Source organism: Scyliorhinus canicula, chromosome 11 (genome assembly GCF_902713615.1).
Source record: "Scyliorhinus canicula chromosome 11, sScyCan1.1, whole genome shotgun sequence".
NCBI classification, from domain to species: domain Eukaryota; kingdom Metazoa; phylum Chordata; class Chondrichthyes; order Carcharhiniformes; family Scyliorhinidae; genus Scyliorhinus; species Scyliorhinus canicula.
This window is the reverse complement of record NC_052156.1, coordinates 93,400,164-93,420,205: the sequence shown is the minus strand read 5'-3', so window position 1 is coordinate 93,420,205 and position 20,042 is coordinate 93,400,164.

The window sequence follows — 20,042 nt, the reverse complement described above, 5'->3', positions numbered from 1 at the left end:
TAGCATGGCCAATCCACTTAACCTGCACATCTGTGGACTGTGGGTGTAAACCAGAGCACCTGGAGGAAACCCACGCAGACCCAGGGAGAACGTGCAGACTCGACACACAGTCTTGCAAGATTGGAATTTAACCCGGATCCCTAGAACTGTGAGGCAGCAGTGCAACCACTGTGCCACCATACTAATGGTGCAAGAATAAAGTCCTTGGGCTTTGGTGGCCATTCTATTGGGCTATGTATGGCATGCCGTCATAGTCCTGCTTCAGAGAGGGTCAAGGCCTGTATTCTCAATTGGAATAAGGCACAGCTTGGTGTGAAGGACATGTTCATGGTCTTATAGTCGGTGGTGATGAGGTTGTCTGGTTTGGTAATGAGCTGCAGATGGGATGACCATGGCTAGGGGAGAAACCTACGGCCTGTAAATGGGAACAATGTAATAAAGTTGGGGAGCATTTTCATAGCTATCCAGTGGGAGGGGTTCACCTCTGTATGTGACCGTGCACACAGCCTTGAGATGGGAGGTGTGGGGTACACATGGAGCATGGGAAGATGAACAATGATGGGTTCAGGGTGGAATTACAATGGGATCCAGGGTAACGACGGATATTGCATTTCAGCAATAAGCTGTACTCAGCAGCTTGCCAAAAGGATTTATGAATCTTTGTTATCAATGGCAGTAACGTTTACAATTCTAAAACATTGGCCGAGATTTAATTTTTTCGCAGAATTGCAGTGGGCGGGGGCGGCGGCGGTGCGGTACTGCTACGTTGAAGATTTGTAAAAACCATCAAGTTGCTAGAAGTTGCTAGACGTGAGCATGACACAATGCATTAACAAGCACTTTGCACCAAATATCAACAGTGGAAAGATGACAAATAGAACCAGTGGTTTGCACTGAATTACGGTAGCCATTGGGCTAATTTAAATATGCAGTTGCTGCATTCACCCGGGAGTTGCCGGCAAGGACAGAGCCAGGTGCCAATTAGTACTGGTTTACATAAGCGTTGACCAGGCGTAACAGCATCTCCGGAAGGGAATGCGAGAATCTCGGAGGCCATTGGGGCCACTGGAGTACAGGGTAGGGTAGCGCCCTAGCACCCCTGAAATGCCAACTGGCAACGCTGACAGTGCGAACCTCACACTGCCATGGCGTCAGGGCATTTCCTGGACGCAGGATGCCCAGTTGGCACTGTCAAGGGTAAGGGTCTGTGCGGGGCCATGCCCATGAAAGGTGGGAGGGTAATACCCATGACTGGGGGGATGAGATTGTCACGGTTGGGTTGTCGGGGAATCCTCAAGCTCACTTAAGAGATCGAGGCACCCTTTCAAAATGGCGCCCTAACCTTGGAGGAGCCGGTCTTGCAGGCGAATTCAGCTCCCAACTGCAGAAAAATATTGTGGACGGGTCCGGGCAGAAATTCCCTGAGGCTAGAGTATGGGTGAATACTGGGGGGGGGGGGGGGGGGGGGGGGGGGGGGAGACGGACCACCACCATGCCATCCCCTGGATCCTGTTTATCTGTTCCAGGGGCAATCCTAGCCTTACATCTGCCCCACCTACAACCCATAACCCACATCAAATATCAAGGCCTCTGGCCGTGCGGCTGAACCCTATTGTTGATGGGGAATTGACAATCGTGGTTAAGTCACACAACCCAAGTGGATTCCCGTGGTGGCATGTGGGGTTATTGCCCAGTATCCCAATCACAACTTGATGCCTGGATCAAGTGCTTGAACACAGAGGGAGGCAACACCATACACAAGCAGCAGCAACATCCGAACATCCAGGGAATGGGACAGCTCCGGGGACATGTCCATGGCTGGAAGGTAAATGAGTGCCACGGGGTGGGGGAGTTGACTGGAGAGATGGGCCAAGGGTTCGGAGGAGACAAGGACCGGGATTCTCCCCTACCCAGCGGGGCGAGGGGTCCCGGCGGGACAGAGTGGCGTGAACCACTCTGGCGTCGGGTCTCCCCAAAGGTGCGGAATTCTCCGCACCTTTAGGGGCTAGGCCCGCGCCTGAGTTGCTCCCGCTCGGCAGACCGGTGCACACGGCCTTTGGCGCCCCCCCCAGCCGGGGCCAAAAGGCCTTCGCCAGCCGACATAAGTCCGCGCATGCGCCTGTGCGACAGCGGCTGCTGACGTCATACCGGCACATGCGCAGGGGAGGGGGTCTTTTCCGCCCCCGCCATGGTGAAGGCCATGGCGGGGCGGAACAAAAAGAGTGCCCCCATGGCACAGGCCCGCCTGCCGATCGGTGGGCCCCGATCGCGGGCCAGGCCACCTTCGGGGCACCCCCCGGTGCCAGATCCCCCCCCCTCCCCCAAGGACCTTGGCACCTGCCCGCGCCGCCAGCACCAGACATGCTTTGATTCCCGTCGGTGGGAAAGGCCTATCAGCGGCGGGACTTCTGCCCATCGCGGGCCGGAGAATCGCTGCGGGGGGCCCGCCGGCCGGCGCGATTCCCGCCCCCGCTGATTCCCGGGTGGCGGAGAATACGGGCCACGGCGGGGGCGGGATTGACGCTGGCCCCGGGCGATTCTTCGACCCCCCTGGGGGGTTGGAGAATTCCGCCCAAGGGGAGGGCATCATTAGCCACATGTGTGGTTCACCATGGGCAGCAGGGTAGCATGGTGGTTAGCATAAATGCTTCACAGCTCTAGGGTCCCAGGTTCGATTCCCGGCTGGGTTACTGTCTGTGTGGAGTCTGCACGTCCTCCCCGTGTGCGTGGGTTTCCTCCGGGTGCTCCGATTTCCTCCCACAGTCCAAAGATGTGCGGGTTAGGTGGATTGGCCATGCTAAATTGCCCGTAGTGTCCTAATAAAAGTAAGGTTAATGGGGGGTTGTTGGGTTACGGGTATAGGGTGGATACGTGGGTTTGAGTAGGGTGATCATGGCTCGGCGCAACATTGAGGGCCGAAGGGCCTGTTCTGTGCTGTACTGTTCTATGTTCTAAGAGGGGGTGTGAAGGAAGGGTTTCGGGGGGGGTTGAAGGATACGGGGTGTGTGAATGGAGGGTTGAAGGGAGAGTGGGGGTGGAAGAACAGTTGAGGGTCACATGGAGAGTTGTGGGATGGATGCTGGAGTGGGGGCAGGAAGGTCTCCGTGGTGGATGGGGGGGCGTTGGTGTTCATGCTGCCCAGTGTAGATCGTTGACCGTTTTCCAGCACTGGAGGCCTGTCCTCCTGGTCACACTCCCAGCGCTCACATGCGCTGCCACCTCTTCCCAGGCAGTACTGGCTACCTTATGGCTGACCCTTCAGGACCTTTGGGAGAACAGGACATCTTTCCTCTGTCATGTGAGAGTATCTTTAAGAAATGGGTGTTTATCAAATAGCTGCAGTGATGTCAGAGTGTGGGTGGAGCTGGGCTGTCTGTCTGCTTTACATTCGCTTTTGGCTGCCAGCTACAGGGTGTGTTTGGTTTTGTTTTGCAGATTGGGAGCTGCATCCAGAGAAACAAGGTGTAATTCTGATCTCTCTCTGTATGAAAAGAATGCCTTCAGATCACTTGCTAATTTAACGGTGATAACTGCTCGCAGTAGAGAATTTAAACTTGGTGCCTTTCTGTAAAAAGGAAATTCAGCTGCAACAACCTTGTCAACATCATATTTGATTCATAAGTGTCAGTTTAATTTATAAATTATTTTGGAATTTGTTTTAAAATACTGATCCTCTCACATACATGATTCACGTACCATCATTAACATTCTCAAAGAGGCTTCCTTGTGGCCTGGGAAATTCAGCTGCAACAATTTTGTCGACATATTTCATTCATATTTATTTCTGTCCTATTCCATTAATTTTCCCTCAGACCTTCAATGCTCCTGTAGCTGAGAAATAATTCCATCGCAGTAGAGATCCTCTCACATACATGAGTATTGATCCTCTCACATACATGAGTCACGTACCATCATTAGCAGTCTCAAAGAGGCTTCCTTGTGGCCTGGGAAATTCAGCTGCAACAATCTTGTCGACATCATATTTGATTCATACTTATTTCTGTCCCATTCCATCAATTTTCCCTCAGACCTTCAATGCTCCTGTAGCTGAGAAATAATTCCATCTCTCCAAGAGTATTACGTTGGGCACAGGTTGGTGGGAAACTCTGGAACAGAGGAATAGGTTGGCAAATTACACAGGGCCTTGGAACTAGGAAGCACCTTTATCCTGTCCTATGATTGGAAAGAAAACTCCTTATACTCATGATCACAATACTTCTCCGTTTCTCAGACTCCCAAGGGTTGGAATAACATATCTATAGGAATTGATGAAATTATAGAATCTTGAATCACAAGTGGCCATGCAGCCTTTCAGACCTGTGCCAGCTATTTAAAAAGCTGATTTAGTCCCATATCCTGGCATTTTCTTGTAACTCTGCAAATTTGTCCTCTTCAAGGGCATGCATTTTAGAAGTTATACGACAGTGCGTACCAGATCTTAATAACCCTCTGGATGAAGAAATGTAACTTAGATTGTTAATTATTTCAGTACCAGTCCTCCTGCGAGATGGAAGTTCCCCTATAATTGCTCTAAAAAACCCCACTCAATTTAAATGCCTTAGGTTTCCCCATAACCTTTCCTGCTCTAAAGAAACAATTCTGATTTCTCCCAATCTATCCATGTCACTACACAGCAACATCTCAACTATTCAGGCTTGGGTTCATAAGTGGCAAGCAGGGATGAAAATGGAAAGCAGAAAGGGCTTTAATCTCGAAGGGGGCAGTTCAAGAGGGGATATGCAAATTTATAAAGCGAAAGGAAATGACAGCATTACAAGGCAGCTACTTACGCAATGATACCCAGAGTGTGACAGGGAGTGAAAGAGTGTGTGAACATAAAAGACAGAAAAAAATAGGGTCAAAAAGGGGAAAAATGGTAACAAGGCAAAATTAATGGCTCTTTACTTGAATACATGTAACATTTGGCACTAAATTAATTAATTAACAGCACAAATTGGGGTTATGATCTTATAGCCATTACAGAGACACGGTTACAAGGAGATCAAAACTGGGAACTAAATATTCAGGGTATGTTACTTTTTGTAAGAGCAGGCAAGAAGGAAAGAGTCGTGGGGCAGCTTTGCCAGTACAAGATGGAACAAGTACAATAGAAAGAAATTACCTCCAATCGGCAGATGTAGAATCCACATCGGAAGATGTAGAATCCAGGTTGGTAGCCGTTCCAAAGGTTTTTTGGAGCAGCGTGCGGCAGAGCCCATTAGGGAACAAGCAATTCTGGATTTGGCGACGTGTAATGAGACATACTTGATTAGGAAACTTAAGGTGATGGAACTCTTAGGGGGCAGTGACCGCAATATATAGAACATAGAACATTCGGCCCTCGATGTTGCGCCAACCCATGAAACCATCTGAAGCCTATCTGACCTACACTATTCCATTTTCATCCATATGTCTATCCAGTGACCACTTAAATGCCCTTAAATTTGGCGAGTCTACTACTGTTGCAGGCAGGGCATTCCACACCCCTACTACTCTCTGAGTAAAGAAACTGCCTCTGACATCTCTCCTATATCTACCACCCCTCAATTTAAAGCTATGTCCCCTCGTGTTGGTCATCACCATCCAACGAAAAAGACTCTCACTGTCCACCCTATCTAACCCTCTGACTATCTTATATGTCTCTATTAAGTCACCTCTCAGCCTTCTCCTCTCTAACGAAAACAACCTCAAGTCCCTGAGCCTTTCCTCGTAAGACCTTCCCTCCATGCCAGGCAACATCCTAGTAAATCTCCTCTGAACCCTTTCCAAAGCGTCCACATCCTTCCTATAATGTGGTGACCAGAACTGCACGCAGTACTCCAGGTGCGGCCGCACCAGTTTTGTACAGCTGCAGCATGACCTCGTGGCTCCGAAACTCAATCCCCCTACTAATAAAGGCTAGCACACCATATGCCTTCTTAACAGCCCTATTAACCTGGGTGGCAACTTTCAGGGATTTATGTACCTGGATGCCAAGATCTCTCTGTTCATCTACACTACCAAGAATCTTGCCATTAGCCCAGTACTCTGCATTCCTGTTACTCTTTCCAAAGTGAACCACCTCACACTTTTCCGCATTAAACTCCATCTGCCACCTCTCAGCCCAGATGTCCCTCTGTAACCTATAACATCCTTCAGCACAATCCACAACTCCACCGACCTTCGTGTCATCTGCAAATTTACTAACCCATCCTTCTAGACCCTCTTCCAGGTCATTTATAAAAATGACAAACAGCAGTGACCCCAAAACAGATCCTTGCGGTACACCACTAGTAACTGAACTCCAGGATGAACATTTGCCATCAACCACCACCCTCTATCTTCTTTCAGCTAGCCAATTACTGATCCAAACCGCTAAATCACTTTCAATCCCATACTTCCTTATTTTCTGCAATAGCCTACCGTGGGGAACCTTATCAAACGCCTTACTGAAATCCATATACATCACATCAACCGCTTTACCCTCATCCACCTGTTTGGTCACCTTCTCAAAAAACTCAATAAGGTTTGTGAGGCATGACCTACCCTTCACAAAACCGTGTTGAGTATCGCTAATCAACTTGTTCTTTTCAAGATGATTATAAACCCTATCTCTTATAACCTTTTCCAACATTTTACCCACAACCGAAGTAAGGCTCACAGGTCTATAGAATATAGAACATAGAACGATACAGCGCAGTACAGGCCCTTCGGCCCACGATGTTGCACCGACATGGGAAGTCAAAAACTAAAGGCCATCTAACCTACACTATGCCATTATCATCCATATGCTTATCCAATAAACTTTTAAATGCCCTCAATGTTGGCGAGTTCACTACTGTTGCAGGTAGGGCATTCCACGGCCTCACCACTCTTTGCATAAAAAACCTACCTCTGACCTCTGTCCGATATCTATTACCCCTCAATATGATAGAATTTACTCTGCAGTTTGAGAGGGAGAAGCTAGAATCAGATGTAACAGTTCCACAATTGAATAAAGGTAACTACAAAGACATGAGGGAGGAGCTGGCCAGAGGTGATTGGAAGGAGAGCCTCGCGGGGAACACAATTGAACAGCAATGGCTGGAGTTTTTGGAGGTTATTCTGGAGGCACAACAGAAATTCATCCCAAGGAGAAGGAAACATCCCAAAGGCAGGACAAGGCAACCATGGTTGACAAGTGAAGTCAAAGACAGAATAAAAGCAAAGCAAAAAGTATACAATGTGGTGAGGTTTAGTGGGAAGCCAGAGGATTGGGAAGTCTTTGAAAACAAGCAGAGGACAACAAAAAAAGCAATAAGGAGGGAGAAGATTAAATATGAGTGTAATCTAGCTAGTAATGTAAAAGAAAATTGCAAGAGCTTTCTTTCAATATATAAAAGGTAAGAGAGAGGCAAGAATAGACATTGGTCCACTGGAAAATGAGGCTGGAGAAGTGTAATAGAGAATAAAGAAATGGCAGAGGAACTGAATAGTTACTTTGCATCAGTCTTCACAGTGGAAGATACCAGTAGCAAACCAGAAATTCAAGAGAGTCAGGGGGCAGTGGTGAGTGTAATGACCATCACTAAGAAGGTGCTGAGGAAACAGAAAGGTCTGAAGGTGGATGAATGACCTGGACTGGATAGACTGCACCCCGGAGTTCTGAAGAAGATAGCTGAGGAGATTGTGCTGGCACGGGTGGTGATCTGTCAAGAATCACGGGCGGGATTCTCCGCTACCCGGCGGGGCGGGGGGTCCCGGCCTAGCGGAGTGGCACCAACCACTCCGGCGTCGGGGCTCCCCAAAGGTGCGGAATTCTCCCTCACATTGAGGGGCTAGGCCCGCGCCGGAGCGGTTGGCACCACGCCGACTGGCGCCAAAACCGGCACCAGCGGCCTTTGACGCCCGCCGCCGGGGCTGGCCGAAAGGCCTTCGCCGGTTCGCGCATGCGCCGGTGGTGACATCAGCGGCAGCCGGCGCATGCGCGCTGGGGGATTCTCTTCCGCGTCCGCCATGGTGGAGGCCGTGGCGGCGGCGGAAGGGAAAGAGTGCCCCAACGGCACTGGCCCGCCCGCTGATCGGTGTGCCCCGATCGCGGGCCTGGCCACCGTGGGGGCACCCCCTGGGGTCCGATCGCCCCACGCCCCCCCCCTCGGGGGCCCGCTCGCGCCGCCGATCCCGCCACCACCAGAGGTGGTTCAAACCTCGGTGGCGGGAGAGGCCTCCCAGCGGCGGCCTCGGGCGGTTCTCCGACCCTGCTGGGGGTCGGAGAATTTCGCCCCACATCTCTACTATTCAGGAGCAGGGAGGGTCCCAGGGGACTGGAAAATGGCTAATGTAACCCCCTGTTTAAGAAGGAAGGGAAGCAGAGGACAGGAATTTATAGGCTGGTTAGCCTGACGTTGGTTGTTGGTAAGACTTTAGAATCTATTATTAAGGATGAGATTGCAGAGTACTTGGAAATGGATGGCAAAATAGGACTGAGTCAGCACAGATTCGTCAAGGGGAGGTCATGCCTGACAAATCTGATGGAATTCTTTGTTGAGGTAACGAGGAAGTTAGACCAAGGAGAACCAGTGAATGTGATCTATTTGGATTTCCAGAAGGCCTATGATAAGGTGTCGTACAGCAGTGATTCTCAAACTATCTGATTTGGCGGACCGGCAGTTTTTTTTTTCAATGTGCCAGGGACCGGCAGTCTCCCGTGGCGTTGAATATCACTACTGTCTCTTTCTTTTCTGGAAACACTCCACGTACCGGCAGACGATGGCTCGTGTACCGGCACCGGTACCGGTACCACACTTTGAGTAGCACTGCCGTACAGGACACTGCTAAATAGGATAAGAGCCCTTGGTGTTCGGGGCAAGTTACTGACTTGGAGCTTTTGCACTCCCAGTGAGACAGAGAGGACACATCTGAGTGAAGCACATCGAAGAGTGAGTTTGGGAGCTGGTAATTTGAAGCTAGGTGGGAATTTGAGGCTGGGTGGGAGAAGGTGCTTTTTATCCCTTGATTTGATACTCTCAAATTTCCAGTGAGTGGCCTTGCCCTGCTGCAGGTGACTGAAAGGGAGAAAGTTGATTAGTGAGTAGCAGGTAAGGCAGATAAGTCCTTAACTTCGATCATGTCTAATACTTTCTTGGTTTCTTGTCTGTAAGAGCAGTACAGGGACAAGGAAAGAAGGGTCAGAGTGAACTGAACTTAATCTAATATAAAGTACTCTCCAAGGTTTAATTTAATTTAAAGAGGTAAACAATGACTGGAGAGAGAGCTCAAAGTCATGGTTTGCTCCTCTTGCTCCATGTGGCAGGCCAGGGACAGTTCCAGTTCCCCGGGTCAGCATGTATGCGGGAAGTGTCTCCAGCTAGTGAAAGCTCGTGTTTCAGAGCTGAAGCGGCAGTTGGGGACACTGTGGAGCATCTGTGAGGCAGAGAGTATGGTAGATAGCACGCATAGAGAGGTGGTCACACCGCAGACAGGAAGGAAATGGGTGACCACCAGACAGATCGAGAGAGCTAGGCAGGAATCTCCTGTGGCCATTCCCCTGCAAAACAGGTATATGGTGCCCACCAATCGTCGGGCCGGCGTCTCTAAGAGACGCACTCTTTCCCCTCCGCCGCCCCGCAAGATCAAGCCGCCACGTATTGCGGGGCAGCGAAGGGGAAGACGGCAACCGCGCATGCGCGGGTTGCAGCTGGCCAACCTGCGCATGTGCGGCTGACGTCACTTAGGTGCCACCGGCGCGTCATTCTCGGCGCGCTGCTTTGACGCAAGCGTCAAGGCCCGGCAGCCGAGATTCACGCAACGTCGCTCCTAGCCCTCCGGGGGGTGGGGGGGGGGGGGGGGGAGGATGGGAGCGAGGAGCGGCCTCCGACGCCAGAGTGAAACACTCCAAGTTTTGGATGCTGTGTGGGGGAATGACCTCTCAGGGGAAAGCAGTGGCAGCCAAACACGTTGCACCGAGCTTGGTTCTGCTGCAGAGGGGACGGTAAAAAGTGTACCAGTGCAATAGTTATAAGGGACTCAATTGTAAGGGGAACAATAGCCGTTTCTGTGGTCGCAAACCAGGATGGTATGTTGCCTCCCTGGTGCTAGGGTCAAGGATGTCTCGGAACGGGTACAGGACATTCCAGAGGGGGAGGGTGAACATCGGTACAAACGGCATAGGTTAAAAAAAGGGATGAGGTCCTATCAGCAAAATACAGGGAGCTAGGAAGAAAGTTAAGAGTTAGTAATCTCAGGGTTACCAGTGGTGCCATCTACTAATCAGAGTAGAAGTGACAGAATCAGGAGGAGGGTTTCAGATTCCTAGGGCATTGGGACCAGTTCAGGGGAAGGTGGGATTGCACAACTTGGATGAGTTACACCTGTGCAGGACTGGGACTGATGTCCTAAGGGCAGTGTTTGCTAGAGCGGTTGGGGAGGGTTTAGACTAATATGCCAGGGAGATGGGAACCTATGTAAGGAGTCAGGAAAGGAGGGAGCAAGGACAAAAGCAAAAGGCAGAAACGGGAATAGGAAAAGTGATAGGCAGAGAAACCAAGGACAAAATTCAAACAGGGCTGTAGTGAAAAATATTGGGAGCAGGACAAATAATGTTAAAAGACAAGCTTAAAAGCTTTGTGCCTTAATGCACAGAGCATTTGCAATAAGGTGGATGAACTAATCGCACAGATAGATGTAAACGGGTACGATATAATTGGGATTACGGAGACATGGCTGCAGGGTGACCAGGGATGGGAACTGAACGTCCCAGGGTATTCAGTATTTAGGAAGGACAGGCAAAAAGGAAAAGGTGGTGGATTGGCATGGCTGGTTAAAGGGGAAATTAACACAATAGTGAGAAAGAATATTAGCTCTGACAATGTGGAGTCTGTATGGATAGAGTTGTGAAATACCAAGGGCAAAAATCACTAGTGGACAAAAAGTAGGAATTAATGGATCCTTCAGCACGATGTGGACAGGTTGGGTGAGTGGACAAATCAATGGCAGATGCAATATAATTTGGATAAATTTGAGGTTATTCACTTAGGAAGCAAAAACAAGAAGGCAGATGGCTGTAAATTGGGAGGGGATTGTGCAGCGGGACCTGGGTGTCCTTGTGCACTAGTTGCTGAAGGTGCACCAGGTGGTAAAGAAGGCAAATGGAATATTGGCTTTCATTGCGAGAGGTTTCAAGTACTGGAGCAGGGATATATTGCTGCAATTATACAGAGCCATGGTGATGTGACCATCAATTCACAAGACACGTGGTTGGAAGTGAACAGTGGTTTTAATACTCTTACAACAGAGCCTGCCTGCGATGAGATGAACTGGCAGGCAGGCTCACGACTGCAAAGCTTTATACTTCCAGTTAGTGGGCGGAGCCAAGTGTGGAGCCCAGTACAAACTCCTCATCTCCCCCTATGCGTAGAGCCACGCAACTGCTCGTATACCGAGCTTACAAGAACACAACACATACAATATAATAGTGTGAATTACTAGATTATGATTCACCACATTCACCCTCTGTAAAAAAAATCAAGTCCAGCGGGGGTGATAGGCCTACAAATTGAGTCCGTCCGGCAGTCGAGTCGTCCTCAGAGATCTGCGAAGAACCGGGGTTGCAGCCTCTTCTGGTGGCGGGGTGATGGCGGTCGGCGAGGGTACCATGGTGGACTCCGGGGATGATTGGGTCCGAGCTTCGTACCCGACTGGTGATGGGGAGCGCTGGAAAACCATAGGCACGGGGGCACGAACAGTGAATCTGCAAGCGTGGGGGCGCCGGGCGTGGGGGTTGGGTGGGGTATAGTGTGAGGGGTACCTCGGCGGTAGTAGTGTCGGAGCTGGAACCTGCAGGCGCCAGGTCCCGGAGGGAAACAGTGTCCTGACGGCCGTCAGGATATTCAACGCATATTGAGCGTTCGAGTGGAGTAGGAGCACTCTCTCCACGAGTGGGTCAGTTTTGTGGGTCCGGACGTGCTTCCGGAAGAGAACCTGGCCCGGTGTCTTCAACCATGCTGGGAGCGAAACCCCCGTGGTAGTGCCCCTGGAAAAAGCAAATAGCCGCTTGTGAGGGGTCTGGTTGGTGGCTGTGCATAGGAGGGACCTAATAGCATGGAGCGCGTCGGGGAGGACCAATCCCTGGTGATGGCTTTTACCTCCTTCAGACCGGTGGAGAAAGGCAGATTTCGGGCCTTGACGGAGTGGGCAAGCCGGGTGACCCCCGGGTGGCAGAGGTCATTGTGGATAGCTTTCAGGTGGTCGTCTTGCACGCTGGCGCACGTGCCGCGGGACAGGGCATCGGGGGCTCGTTGAGCTTCCCCGGTCGGTACATTATATCGAACTTGTAAGTGGAGAGTTCGATCCTCCACCGTAGGATCTTATCGTTTTTAATTTTGCCCCTTTGTGAGTTGTCAAACATAAAGGCAACCGATCTTTGGTCGGTGATGAGGGTGAACCTCCTACCTGCGAAGTAGTGCCTCCAGTGACGTATAGCTTCCACGATGGCTTGTGCTTCCTTTTCGATCGAGGAGTGTCGAAGTTCCGAAGCGGCGAGGGTTCGGGAGAAAAAGGCGACTGGTCTCCCTGCCTGATTTAGTGTGGCTGCGAGAGCGACCTCTGAGGCGTCGCTCTCTACCTGGAAAGGGACGGATTCATTCACCGCCCGCATGACCGCTTTGGCGATGTCCTCCTTAATGCAACTGAAGGCCTGGCGGGCCTCATCTAATAGAGGAAAGAATGTGGCCTTAAATAGTGGGCGGGCTTTGTCCGCATACTGAGGGACCCACTGGGCATAATATGAGAAAAACCCCAGGCACCTTTTGAGGGCTCTGGGACAATGAGGGAGAGGGAGTTGCATGCGGACCAGGTCGGGGCCCAGGACTCCGTTTTCCACAACATTACCGAGGATGGCTAGCCTGGTCGTGCGAAAAACGCATTTCTTCTTGTTATAAGTGAGGTTGAGTTTCTGGGCAGTCTGGAGAAATTGATGGAGGTTAGCGTCGTGGTCCTGCTGATCATGGCCTCAGATGGTGACGTTATCCAAGTACGGAAACGTGGCCCGCAGCCCGTACTGGTCCACTATTCGGTCCATTGCTCGTTGGAACACCGAGACCCCATTCGTAACGCCAAAGGGAACCCGGAGGAAGTGGAAGAGGCAGCCGTCGGCCTCGAACGCCGTGTAGTAGCGGTCCTCCCAGCGGATTGGGAGCTGGTGGTATGCAGACTTCAGATCCACCGTGGAGAAGACTTTATAATGGGCGATCTGATTCACCATGTCTGCGATCCTGGGGAGGGGGTACGCATCGAGGAGCGTGAACCAATTAATGGTTTGGCTATAGTCCACTACCATTCGGAATTTTTCCCCGGTCTTGACGACCACCACCTGAGCTCTCCAGGGGCTATTATTAGCCTCTATGATCCCCTCACGTAGAAGCCTTTGGACCTCGATTCTGATAAACACCCTGTCCTGCAGGCTGTATCGCCTGCTGCGAGTGGCTACGGGTTTGCAGTCCGGCGTGAGATTGACAAAGAGAGGAGGAGGGTCGATTTTTAGCGTAGCGAGGCTGCAGATAGTGAGTGGGGGCAAGGGCCCGCCGAAGCTGAGTGTGAGGCTTTCGAGGTTGCACTGGAAGTCGAGTCCCAGTAAGAGTGGGGCACAAAGTTCGGGGAGTACGTATAGCTGGAAGTTAGCGTAGCTAGTGCCCTGGATCGTTAGGGTCACGGCGGTGCGTCCTTGGAGGTGAACGGAGTGTGAGCCCGAAGCGAGGGAGATAGTTTGCCGTGCAGGGAAAATAGGGAGCGAACAGCGTCTTACCAGATCTGGGTGTACGAAGCTCTCGGTGCTCCCGGAGTCAAAGAGGCACGGTGTCCTGTACCCGTTGATTTTAACGGTCATCATTGAGTTGCGGAGGTGCTTTGGACGCGACTGGTCCAACGTGACCGCGCTGAGTTGCGGGTAGTCGGCGGCTCAATCAGCTGTGCTGGAGTGGCCCATGATGACTGCCCTCTGAGTTCGTAGTCGTCGAGGTGAGTTTCCGAGTTTGAAGAGGATGGATCCCAAGATGGCCGCCCCCGTGGATCGCACGTGGCGGGCGGCGAGGAAGATGGTGCCCAAGATGGCGGCCCCCATGAGTCGCACGTGGCCGGCCGCGTGGAGGGGGGTTGCCAAGATGTCGGCCCCCATGAGTCGCACGAGTCGGGTGGGGGCGGAGGCGGAGTACAGGCCGCAGCATTTCGGGGCCTGCGAGTTTTGGAAACGAGTGCTCAAGGCTGCAGGAGCGTTTGGAGAGGGGGATTTCTTCGCTAGGCATACCCGGGCATAGTGTCCTTTGCAACTGCAGCTGCTGCAGGTCGTGTTGCGGGCCAGGCAGTGCAGCCGTGGGTGCTGGGGCTGTCTTCAAAAATGGCACACAGGGGCTGCGTAGTGGGTGGGTGGCCGCGCGACGCAGGCCGGGGGCAGTCGCTGGTCGGGAGCCCAAGTTGGGGTCGTTTGGTCCGCGGGGAACGTGGTGAGGCTGCGGAACGAGACCTCCATGGTAGTCACCAATTCTACACTGTCCTCCAAATTCTGGGCCCCTTTCTCAAGCAGCCGCTGGCGCACATAGTTTGACCTGAGCCCTGCCACGTACACATCTGACGGCGAGCTCCATATGCTGTTCAGCTGATACAGCTTGGTAATTACAGTCCCGAGCTAAAGTCTTTAATTCCCGCAAGAATTCATCCAACGACTCCGCGGGGCGCTGGCGGCAGGTCGTAAAAATGTGGCGCGCGTAGACCTCGTTGATGGGCCTCACGTACATTCGATCTAGCATGGCTAGGGCCCCCGTATACGAGGTAGTACTGTTAAGTTTAGATATACGGTGGCTCACCCTTGCGTGCAGTAGACTGAGTTTCTGCTCGTCTGTAGTTTCTGATGTGCTTGATTCAGCCAGGTAGGCCTTGAAACATCGGAGCCAGTGTTGAAAAACTTATTTCGCCTCTGCAGCCTGCGGGTCGAGTTCTAGTTGATCAGGTTTAAGGGCTGATTCCATAGTCGTTTTCTTCAAGTTTCCTAAGACTATTAAAGCACGGTAGCTTTGTGGGCAGCACGGTAGCATTGTGGATAGCTCAATCGCTTCACAGCTCCAGGGTCCCAGGTTCAATTCCGGCTTGGGTCACTGTCTGTGTGGAGTCTGCACGTGAACTGAAAATCGCTTATTGTCACGAGTAGGCTTCAATGAAGTTACTGTGAAAAGTCCCTAATCGCCACAATTCACAAGACACGTGGTTGGAAGTGAACAGTGGTTTTAATAGTCTTACAATAGAGCCTGCCTGCGACGAGATGAACTGGCAGGCAGGCTCACGACTGCAAAGCTTTATACTTCCGGTTAGTGGGAGAAGCCATGGGCGGAGCCCAGTACAAACTCCTCATCTCCCCCTATGGGCAGAAACGCGCAACTGCTCGTATACCAAGCATACAAGAACACAACACATACAATATAACAGTGTGAATTACTAGATTGTGATTCACCACACATGGTGATGCCACACCTAGAATATTGTGTGCAGTATTGGTCTCCTTTTCTGAGGAACAATGTTCTTGCTCTCGAGGATGTGCAGGGAAGGTTTGCCAGGTAGATTCCGGGAATGGCGGGACTGACGTATAAGGAGAGATTGGCTAGGTTAGGATTGATTTCGCTGGAGTTCAGACGAATGGGGGGGTGGGATCTCACAGGGACTTATTCTAACAGGGTGGATGCAGGGAGGATGTTCCCGATGGTGGGTGTGTACAGAACCAGGGGTCACAGTCTGAGGATTCGGGGTAGACCATTTAGGTCTTCACCCAAAGATTAGTGAGCCTGTGGAATTCATTACCACAGGAGGTAGTTGAGGCTCAGATATTGAATACATTCAAGAGGCGGCTAGATATTTGAGACAAATGGGATCAAGGGTTATAGGGAAAATGCAGGATTAGGTTATTGAGTTAGATGATCAGACATGATCGTGACGAATGACGGACCAGGCTCGAAGGACCAAATGGCCTACTCCTATCTTCTATGTTTCTATGGATAAAGGATTGGCTGACTGGCAGAAGGCAGAGTGAGGATAAGGGGTCATTTTCAGGATGGCAGCCAGTGACTACTGGCATTCCGCAAGGGTTCGGACCATGGCTATTCAGGATGTACATTAATGATCTGGAAGAAGGAACTGAGGGCACTGTTGCTAGGTCTGCAGATGATACAAAGGGAAGTAGAGAGACAGGTGGTATTGAGCAAGCAGGGAGGCTGCAGAAGGACCGACAGGCTAGGGGAGTGCGCTAAGAAGTGGTTGATGGAATACAATGTGGAAAAGTGTGTGGTTATGCACATTGGTAGGAAGAATTCAAGAAAGGGAATAGGAATGACCCTGGTAATTATTGGCCGGTTAGTCTTCGGTGGTCGGTAAGTTAATGGAAAGGGTCCTGAGGGATAGGATTAATGACCATTTGGAAAGATGCAGCTTAATCCAGGATAGTCAACACGGTTTTGAAAAGGGTAAGTCTTTTGCCTCACAAATTTGATTGAATTCTTTCAGGAGGTAACTAAGTGTGTAGATGAAGGTAGACCAGTTAATATCGTATACATGGATTTCAGTAAGGTGTTTGATAAGGTTCCCCATGGTCAGCTCATGAAGAAAGTAAGGAGGTGTAGGATAGACGGAAATTTAGCCAATTGGATAAGTAACTGGCTATCACATAGAAGACAAAGGGTGGTGGTGGATGGAAAATGTTCAAACTGGAGACCAGCGGTGTACCATAGGGATCAGTGCTGGGTCCTCTGCTATTTATGATTTTTATAAATGACTTGGAGGAGGGGGCTGAAGGGTGGGTCAGTAAATTTGCTGATGACACCAAGATTGTTAGAGTAGTGGATGAGGTGGAGGGCTGTTGTAGGCTGCAAACAGACATTGATAGAATGCAGAGCTGGGCCGAAAAATGGCAGATTTTCACTCTGATAAGTGCGAGGTGATTCATTTTGGGAGGAAAATTTTGAATGCGGATTACAGGGTCAACAGCAGGGTTCTGAGGAAAGTGGAGGAACAGAGAGATCTTGGGGTTCATGTTCACAGATCTCTGAAGGTTGCCACTCAAGTGGATAGAGCCTTGAAGAAGGCCCATAGTGTGTTATCGTTTATTAACAGGGGGCTTGAGTTTAAGAGCCGCGGGGTTATGCTGCAACTGTACAGGACCCTGGTGAGACCACATTTGGAGTATTCTGTGCAATTCTGGTCACCTCATTATAGGAAGGATGTGGAAGCATTGGAAAGGGTACAAAGGAGATTTACCAGGATGCTGCCTGGTTTGGAGGGTAGGTCTTATGAGGAATGGTTGAGGGAGCTAGGGTTTTTCTCATTGGAGCAAAGGAAGATGAGAGGCGACTTAATAGAGGTTTATAAGATGATGATGGGGATAGATAGAGTAAGAAGTCTTACAACACCAGGTTAAAGTCCAACAGGTTTGTTTCAAACACGAGCTTTCGGAGCACGGCTCCTTCTTCAGGTGTGACTATTCTTCTTCAGGTGTGACGGAGCCGTGCTCCGAAAGCTCGTGTTTGAAACAAACCTGTTGGACTTTAACCTGGTGTTGTAAGACTTCTTACTGTGCTCACCCCAGTCCAACGCCGGCATCTCCACATCAGGGATAGATAAGAGTGGACGTTCAGAGACTATTTCCTCGGGTGGATGTAGCTGTTACAAGGGGGCATAACTATAAGGTTCGGGGTGGGAGATATAGGAAGGATGTCTGAGGTAGGTTCTTTACTCAGAGAGTGGTTAGAGTGTGGAATGGACTGCCTACTCTGATGGTGGAGTCGGACACTTTAGGAACCTTCAAGCGGTTATTGGATTGGCACAGGAGCACACTAGAATGACAGGGAGTGGGATAGCTTGATCTTGGTTTCGGACAAAGCTCGGCACAACATCAAGGGCCGAAGGGCCTGTTCTGTGCTGTACTGTTCTATGCTCTAATAGAGGCACAGACTATGTTCTGAATGGGAAACGGCTTCAGAAATTAGAAGCACAAAGGTACTTTTGTGACTGGAAGCCAGTGTCCAGTGACGTACCACAGGGGTCTGTGCTGGGTCCCCTATTGTTTGTCATTTATATAGTGGCATAGATAACTCTGTGGGGGGGGTAGGATAAGTAAGTTTGCGGCTGACACAAAGATTGGCCAGAAAAGTGGGTGATGGGATTTAATCCTGAAAAGTGTGACGTGCAGAGGCAATTCACCAGGATGTTGCCTGGGATGGAACATTTAAGTTATAAAGAGAGCTTGTCAAGGTTTGGGTTGTTTTTGCTGAGCAGAGAAGACCGAGGGGCGACCTGATCAAGATATAGAAGATTATGAGGAGCATGGAAGGGGTAGATAGGGAGCAGCTGTTCCACTTAGTTGAAGGGTCAGTTACAAGGGGACACAAGTTCAAGGTTGGGGCAGGTTTGGGGGGTTTGAGGAAAACCGTTTTTAACCAGAGGGTGGTGACGGTCTGGAATGCACTGCCTGGGAGCGTGGTAGAAGCGCGTTGCCTCACATCCTTTAAGAAGTACCCGGATGAGCACTTGGCATGTCATAACATTCAAGGCTATGAACTAAGTGCTGGCAAATGGGATTAGGTAGGTCAGGTGTTTCTCATGCATCGGTGCAGACTGAATGGGCTGTATTCTTCTGTGACTTAGGAGTCCTAGATCAGGATTCTCTTACGGTTAACATGCAAGTTCAGTTGGCAGTTAGAAAGGAAAATGCAATGTTAGCATTCATGTTGAGGGTTGGAATACAAATTAGGGCTGTGCTTTGAGGCTGTATAAAGCTCTGGTCAGATCCCATTTGGAATATTATGAGCAGTTTTGGGCCCCATATCTAAGACAGGATGCACTGCCCTTGGAGAGGGTCCAGAGGAGGATCACAAGAATGATCCACGGAATGAACGCCTTGTCATATGAGGAGCGGTTGAGGACACTGGGCCTGTACTCAATGGAGTTTAGACGGATAAGAGGGGATCTCATTGAAACTTTGAATATTGAGAGGTCTAGCTAGAGTGGACGTGGAGATGTTTCCACTGGTAGGAGATACGAGAACGCAAGGGCACAGCCCCAGACTGAATGGACGATCCTTTAAAACAGACATGATTGGATTGGATTGGATTTGTTTATTGTCACGTGTACCGAGGTACAGTGAAAAGTATTTTTCTGCAAGCAGCTCAACAGATCATTCAGTACATGGGAAGAAAAGGGAATTAAACAAAATTCAAGAAAATACATAATAGGGCAACACAAGGTATACAATGTAACTACATAAGCATTGGCATCGGATGAAGCATACAGGGTGTAGTGTTAATGAGGTCAGTCAATAAGAGGGTCATTTAAGGAGTCTGGTGACAGTGGGGAAGAAGCTATTTTTGAGTCTGTTCGTGCGTGTTCTCAGACTTCTGTATCTCCTGCCCAATGGAAGAAGTTGGAAAAGTGAGTAAGCCGGGTGGAAGGGATCCTTGATTATGCTGCCCGCTTTCCCCAGGCAGCGGGAGGTGTAGATGGAGTCCATGGATGGGAGGCAGGTTCGTGTGATGGACTGGGCGGTATTCACGACTCTCTGAAGTTCCTTGCGGTCCTGGGCCAAGCAGTTGCCATACCAGGCTGTGATGCAGCCCTATAGGATGCTTTTTATGGTGCATCTGTAAAAGTTGGTAAGGGTTAATGTGGACATGCCGAATTTCCTTAGTTTCCTGAGGAAGTATAGGCGCTGTTGTGCTTTCTTGGTGATAGCGTCGACGTGAGTGGACCAGGACAGATTTTTGGTGATGTGCACCCCTAGGAATTTGAAACTGCTAACCATCTCCACCTCGGCCCCGTTGATGCTGACAGGGGTGTGTACAGTACTTTGCTTCCTGAAGTCAATGACCAGCTCTTTAGTTTTTCTGGCATTGAGGGAGAGATTGTTGTCGTTACACCACTCCACCAGGTTCTCTATCTCCCTCCTGTATTCTGACTCGTCGCTATTCGAGATCTGGCCCACTATGGTCGTATCATCAGCAAACTTGTAGATGGAGTTGGAACCAAGGAAGGAAGGAACCATGAGGAGGAATTTCTTC